Source organism: Eschscholzia californica, unplaced genomic scaffold, assembly GCF_041429995.1.
Source record: "Eschscholzia californica isolate CP2 unplaced genomic scaffold, dmEscCali1.0.p SCAF_2, whole genome shotgun sequence".
In the NCBI taxonomy this organism is placed as follows: domain Eukaryota; kingdom Viridiplantae; phylum Streptophyta; class Magnoliopsida; order Ranunculales; family Papaveraceae; genus Eschscholzia; species Eschscholzia californica.
Window position 1 is genome coordinate 30592640 of NW_028238309.1, and position 7987 is coordinate 30600626.

Consider the following 7987-nt stretch of genomic DNA (forward strand, 5'->3'; position numbering starts at 1 on the left):
TAGAGTGTGGTTGGCTTGGGACCCTAATGTGCTGGTTGTCAAGAGGGTGTATGCTTGTGAGCAGTTGGTTGTTGTTCAAGTAAGTACTAAGGATGCCAAAGTTTTTATGCTAGCAGTGGTGTATGGGAATAATTCTTGTGAGCAGAGAAGAGATCTCTGGGCTGACATTAGGAGGTTGGTTGGGGGTTATAGTGCTCCTTGGGCTTTAATGGGAGACTATAACTGTGATGCCCCGTGTCCCAAAATAGACACGACCACGCCCCGGCAACTCACAGACGAGACAAAAATCTGACAGAGTCTCCTCTGTAAATCGAACCGGTCGCACCTGTAAACCTGTCATGCAAACCATAAATTCGCATACACCAAAAATATACTATAGAGTTGAAGCTAAACAAATCCAACTCAGTTTCGGGTCGAAACCCGAACCACAAAAAGAACTACAAAAGCCTCTTACACATCGACACATTATAAACAACTCTAAGTGTCATATACATACATATTAGAGTTTCATTTCTGCAACAAATACATAACTTGGAAATAACGAAAATCCAATAAACGAAAACCAACGAAAACGACGCAACCCTGCTAGCCTCGTCAGACAAGACCACCGACTGGAATACACACTCCGCCTCGAGGTTACAACAAAGCACCTGCACACTAACAACTGGTAGGGGGACTGGCACGAGTTATTCTGGTAGAAGACCAATCTAAAACCCATCACGTTTCAAAAGTTCATTCAATAAGTTGTAAACATCATGACAAAACGAGTTATCAAACCAGTTACGATATATACTATATACAAAACCATTTTCCTTAATCTAGCAAGCAACAGCAGTGATTAGCTGTCCACCCATGGTGCGCTCCCAATTAAGAGGAGAGTTCCTCGGGAGAGCCTAGAGTGCGTTAGATAGTACCAACCAATTTAGGCACTAGCTAATGCACTAACGTCTCCTCGAGAAAGAGACTTACCCCTAGTCGGTAAGTCCCTCTCCCACCAAGTGACCCCGCAATCATTGAAGAGTTTACCTCATGATACATATATACCTTAAGTATCTAAATACGTTTTAGATCACCGAGTTCGAATAAGAGAGTCGTCCCCCGATACCCATGGAAGGACCTGAACCTCATTCTCTTCGGTACCTGTCATGCATCTAATGCAATCTTTCAAAATCAGTTACGTTCATATCTCTAAACCAATATTCTAGTATTCAATTCAAATCATTTTCATTCGTATATCAAAACCAATATTCTCGTTCGATTCATTATCTTATCAAACACGGAAGTGGAACAACCAAGAGCCATATCGCCACAAAGCAGAGGGATTCCCAATCAATGTCACCTCCCAGGCGACCGGTCAGGTGTACGTCCCCAAGTCTCGAACTGGAGGCACGAGCACCAATGGCGAGCAAGTGAAGCACTCTACTCCCACGAGTCTCATGACTAGTGTCGCTCGACTCACCGGTCTGACATGGGTCACACCCATGTCCACATGTCATCCTACCCTCAATGGCTACATGCTTGTAGGTTGACATAATCCGCAGTCGGGTATATACAAGAAAATCCCCAGCAGTTCACAATCATCGTAAAATCAGTTCGAAAACATTTCTCATATCGCATCAAAACATTTCAAGCATATTTCAGTTCATCACATAAATCGAGTTTCATGCTACCTAAACTCTAGTTATAATGGCGCATATATAACTATGGAATCTAACATATTCATTATCTATAAAACCATGTTGGATAAAGGATTCAAAACCTCTACTTCAGTCCTTGTATCACCAAAGACATCCCCCGCCTACCAGACGACCTAATTCCTCCTCATTCGCATACCCTGGGATAAGGAATAATAACCAAAAATACCGAAAAGAAACATTAGGTTCTTATACTAAGAACCTTCGTAAAATAAAAACATTAATTAAAAAAAACGATGAAAACTTAAAACATAAAAACAATCCGTAACGCTGGAAGACTTCGAATAACCGAATTGATCTCTAATTTCATAGCCATGTCCCCTGAATACCAGAAATGCATACAACCAACCCATCGACTTCCCATAAACTCTATCTTTCATTTTTAGAGTCTTTATAAGCTGGTAAATTATATATTGAACTCCATAATATAAATCTACAGCTGAAACTGTCCATTCACGTGAAATATGATAAAGTTCAAGTAATTCTTTATATTCCAATCTATATAACAATTCAGCTAGGTTTTTTGCCATGTCATAAACGTTGCCTATAAATCTGGGTCGTCCAATCTTTGTTTGTAAATCTTGGAATCCTCCAATCTTTATCCGTTGTTTACCTGCCCAGGTGTTTGATACATTTAATTAAGCATGATTTAAGTAGTTATTTGGTAACTATTTCATTATTTTTATACCCTCATTTTTTTCAAAAAATAACATGTAGGTTAACATCTAAAAATAAACTTAAAAGGGTAATATCATAATTTAACATTTAACTCCTAAAACATGGGAGGAAATCGTGGGAGAGAAAAATAGTGGGGATCTTATAGATGGGTGATTCATCAAACCGTGCTTTAAAACTTGAGTTTTGAAATTTTGTTTTGACTTAATCTCATCTCTATTTTTTTATCTTAGTTTTTTTCCAGGTAATGTCCTCTTCTTCTGTTAATTTTTTGCTAATGTGTGAATCTTTACCTCTAATTTTTTTTCTGCAGATAATATCATCTTCTTTGGTTGTTTTTTATTTTTATCTAATCTTTTTTCCACTTTGCAAGAAACTTCTTTTTTGTTGTTCATAATGAATCGTGGTTTGCTAATTGATGTTATGTTTAATCTTGCAGGAAGATGACAAAGTATTTGTTTTTTAATATCGTTTTCCTGTTTTTTTGTTGAGGAAAGTATTTTTTTTCTAAAGTTTCAATGTTCTCGAATGTCTTTGATTCGATTTTCTCTCTATTTCATTCTACTGATTCACTTTGTACTAATCTTCTTTTTCTTTGCAGAAAACATATTTTTTGAATTCACTCACATGACGGTCGTGGATATTATTGACTATTTTCTGCACATGATGTTAGTGGCAAAGTTGCTCATTTTGTTTTCAGTGAGAAGAGGAGATAAATAAAAAATGATTAATGGAAAATATGAATTTTGTGTTTGAGAGCAGAGAAATTCCCACATTTTATTATAATTAGATTTGGATAAACGAAGTGGAATCTTTTGTCGTAGACGTAATAAAAATTTGATAGTTCTTTATCCAAGAGTGTTAAAATTATGAAAGCAAATGGTGGAGTCTATACCTTTTGCAAGAACGAATGGAGATGAGAGTGAAAATTGTATGGAATTCTTCAAAGAGATCAATGCTATTGAAAATATACATATCATTCCTTATTGTATTGGTAATTTAGTCTATTGTTGTTATGTACTTATGTGTTATGATAATAGCGCAAAAAAGAAATTACTTAATCAAACTCATTTTCTTTTGATGGCTGATAAGAAGATATGTGCAAGTGATGGATCATTATATTTATGGTAATCTTCATATCTCACTCTCCCACTCTCTAACTCTCTTGAACCATGTTATGAATAATGGTTTGTTCTGACTCACAATATAAATTTTAATTTACTGGCTGGGCGATTTTAGGGTTTGTGTTTTCACCGGCAAAACAGGGAGCTTTTCTCCCACCGGCTGGTTGTCTTCCGGCTAGGTTGGAGTATTACCACGATGAAGGATGATGGTATAGTTGGTGAAGGTAGGTTTTTAACAAAGGATAACCCTCCGGTCAGTGAAGACGAGATGGAAGACGAAACTCCATTAATGGAGGAAGTCGAAACTCTGTCAAACTTAAAAGGGGGCGGTCAGAACAGTGTGGTTTCAAGTCAGTCAAATAGTGAATCACTTATTTTCTCAGCAACAAAGGAGAAGAACCATACAGAAACATCAAAGGGAACTCGACCAGTCACAAAGATCTCATCACGGGAAGGGACTAGTAGAATGAGTTCTGGTCAAAAATATGGAAACACTTCTGTTGCAGATGATATTCGTAATAACATGTTTGCAAACGTGTTAAGACAATCACCTTTAACTAAGTTTCAAGCATACTCGACAGGAGACGATCAACAACCACCGTTGATCACAAGAAGCAAACAACTCGACGGTAGGGTTCAGGCAAACCCTAGGGTACAGACCAGTACACCATCTGTTGTTCCAGGGGGGCAGGAAGTCTCACGAGCAGGCTCAACAACTAACTGGGCTCGGTTGTTTAAATCTCAATCATTACAAACTAGTAACAATCTTGTCTACACTCCCCCAATAGAAGTAAATGGTAAGCAATTGATTGATTTAGACATTGCTGCATATGAGGATGAAGTCAGGTCCTTCGATGATGTCTTGATCGGCAGCTTTATTGGCGAAAGATTAGGGTTTGGTCTGGTTCAGAGTGTATTGGTTAAAAAATGGAATCCGAAAGGTGACATTAAGCTTACTGTCCATGGTAATTCGGCATTCGTTATAAAATTTTCATCAATGGATGACAGGAAACGCGCAATGGAATATGATCCTATCTTCATTGCTGGGAGATTATTCATAGTCCGTCCTTGGCGATTACATATTGAAAAGGAATTAAAGGAAATGACAACAATACCAATGTGGGTTAACCTACGAAATGTTCCTCTTGTGTTTTGTAGTACCAAAGGGATTAGTCAAATTGCTAGTGGCATTGGTACACCCATCATGCTCGACATTCACACGGCAACACGAGAAAGGATGTCTTATGCCCGGGTGTGTGTGGAAGTGAAAGCCGATAGTGAGTTGCCGGATGAACTGTTTTTGCGAGTTAGAAATGGGGAGAAACATGAGTTCGTAACAGTGGAGGTTGAGTACTCATGGAAACCTGAAAGGTGTGCTAAGTGCTCAGTTTTTGGACATAGTGATGATAAGTGCCCAAAAAACCGTAAAGTACATGAGACAATAATTGTGAATCAAAGGGATTCTAACAGGTCCAGGACTACTAATCGAGAGGTCATACCAACGCAGCAGAACAAGAACTCGAAACCATCCAGTACTACACATAAAATCACAACTTCAACTACATTTCAACACCTAGATGGGGGGCGTAAAAGACCAGCCACAGGCCCAGGTAATGACTTCCAATCAAATCGTAATCGAGGTGCGAGCAATGAGACAAACGAGTGGAGAATTGTAGCACATAAATCTAAGGAGTTCCAATCAAGGATAGGACCGAGTGATACAATAAACCAACCTAGGCTGAAAATAGCCAGGAGGCTACCACTTTCCAACACAGTACCCACGGGTTCACTTACTAACACCGAGACAGGTAACTCTTTCGCTGCCTTATCGTCTTTTACTGATTTAGAGTCTGAACCACGGGTTGAATCTATTGATCAAAACCCCCATGAGGTAGATATTCCTCCGATTGGTAGCTCTCGGAATGAATATGGCCTTGCCTTGAGTATATTGGGAAAGGAGAGTACTATGGAGACTTCTGAGGGAGTCGAACCATCACCCCAAGAGTTTTAATGATCAATCTCGCATGTTGGAATGTGAGAGGCCTCAATGACTCTCTCCGCATGAAGAGTGTACGTGATTTTATGAGATTGAATTGTATTGGCTTATGTGGATTGTTAGAAACTCATGTCCAGGATAGGAATAAGACTCGTATCCAACGTAGTCTTAATTCTAGCTGGTCTTTCATTGATAATTATGTGGCTGTTCCGAATGGACGGATTTGGATTGGATGGGACCCGAGTAGGGTTGACTTTACTGTGTCCCATGTTCGAGGACAAGTTATTGCAGGTGGTGTTCGGTTTCCAGATGGATCGGGGTTTCTTTTGGCAGTGGTGTACGGAAGCAATAGTACGATTCATCGCCGGGAGCTTTGGAGGGACCTAGAGTTTCTTATGCTGGGTTCTGAGGCTCCGTGGCTAGTACTAGGTGACTTTAACTCCACGATGCTGGCCAATGAGAAGAGAGGGGGTAACAACTCACCATCTCAAGGCTCCAATGAGATGTTTGAATGTGTTACCAATTTGGGACTGTTTGATTGTCCGTATACAGGTTGTTTCTATACATGGTCCAACAGGCAGATGGGACCCGCAAACGTCAGTTCCAAGATTGATCGGGCTCTTATAAATGGTGATTGGCTGACTCGTTATCCTCTAGCCAAAGCAGATTTTCCACCGGCTGGGTATTCAGATCACTCTCCGATCATTATACCACTTGCGGCACCCAACATACACCGGCGTACTCCGTTTAGGTTTTTCAATGCCTGGACGGAGGATCCCACGTTTAGAGCTCTAGTTGCTTATGTATGGAAGGTGTCGGTACGGGGTAACCCGATGTTTCGTATGGTGACAAAACTCAAGGCCTTGAAAGCACGGCTGAATGAATGGAAGAAGGATCGATTCAAAGGGGTGACGAACCAGGTAACCATTAACCGGAATTTTTTACACTCAGTGCAGGTTAGGTTGCAGGCAGATCCAGCAAATCCGGTATTACGGAGGCAAGAGAGAGTAGCTACTGAAAACTATAGTAATGTTGTTCGGGCAGAAACAGCAATGCTCCGACAACGTGCTAAAGTTGAATGGCTCACTCTCGATGACAGCAACACAGCCTACTTCCATAACTCTATTAAGGAGAGGAAGTCTCGAAACGCTATCACTCGACTCACCAGAGAGGATGGCTCGGTGGCTGAGGATCCAGTGGAAATAGCTAATATGTGTGTGGATTTCTATCGAGACTTATTCGGTCGAGATGACGAGGACAATGAAGCATTAGATCACATTTCTGATGTGGAGTTCTCACGACCGTTGACAGATGCTGAAGGAGCTATTCTTACTATGAGGGTGACCAGAGATGAAATATATGCTGCTCTGCATACTATTGGTTCCGATCGATCACCGGGGCCGGATGGGTTCTCTTCCCATTTTTTTAAGGCATGTTGGGACATCGTGGGGGATGATTTTGTGGAAGCTATCCAGAGGTTCTTCAACTCAGGAAAACTTCTCAAAGAGGTAAATTATTCTTTTGTGACTCTTATTCCTAAAATAGATAATGCTTCTTCAGTGTCAGATTTCAGACCGATATCTTGCTGTAATGTGTTGTATAAATGCATTACCAAGATTCTTACTATACGGCTGAAGGGAGTTATTTATTCGATGATTAGTCCAAACCAGTCAGCTTTTATCTCTGGACGTACTATCCAAGACAATATCATGCTAGCCCATGAGATTGTCCGGAACTATCATAGATCTGATGGCCCAGCTCGGTGTACGGTCAAGATTGACCTTAAGAAGGCGTATGATACAGTCCGTTGGTCTTCACTATTCTCAGTCCTTGGTAAGTTCCATTTTCCAAGGATATTTATAGAATGGATACGGGCTTGTATCACTACGTCTAAGTTCTCTATTTTGGTCAATGGTGAAGCCCATGGTTATTTTGATGGGAAACGGGGTTTACGGCAAGGCTGTCCGATATCTCCATATCTGTTTGTTTTAATGATGGAGGTATTCGCGGTTCTGATTGATCGAGAGGAAAGGGCAGGTCGGTTTCTGCTACACCCTAAGTGTCTAGTCCCGAAGGTTACTCACCTTTGTTTTGCAGACGATCTCATGGTCTTCTTTCGAGGTGACATGGGTTCGGCCCAATCCTTAAAAGGTGTGCTAACTGGCTTTCATCGGGCGACGGGGTTGCAGGCTAACGTGCTTAAGAGTACTATCTTCTTTGCTGGCCTGTCGGCTCAAGGTCAGAGTGATATCACCACCATCCTGGAATTCGGTACCGGTTCTTTGCCTATTCGATACTTGGGACTACCCCTCATATCATCTCGTCTTACCTATAGTCATTGCATACCGCTGATAGATAAAATCAAGGGACGAATCCAATCTTGGAAGAGTCGCTTTTTATCGTTTGCGGGGCGTGTTCTTCTTATTAAGGTGGTTTTGAACAGTATGTTACTATATTGGGCAGCGGTGTTTGTTGTTCCCAAAAGGGTCATGAACGAT

General features: G+C 40.7%; 1 long non-coding RNA gene across 1 annotated transcript; it reads right to left on the minus strand.

The window, feature by feature from the left end:
- Positions 1-453: 453 nt before the first annotated feature.
- LOC147557365 (uncharacterized) lies at positions 454-1862 on the minus strand. The gene is made up of 2 exons (XR_015235181.1): positions 1760-1862; positions 454-664 (listed from the first exon to the last, which is right to left on the minus strand). It is a non-coding gene; the product is annotated as an uncharacterized LOC147557365 (long non-coding RNA).
- Positions 1863-7987: the final 6125 nt, after the last annotated feature.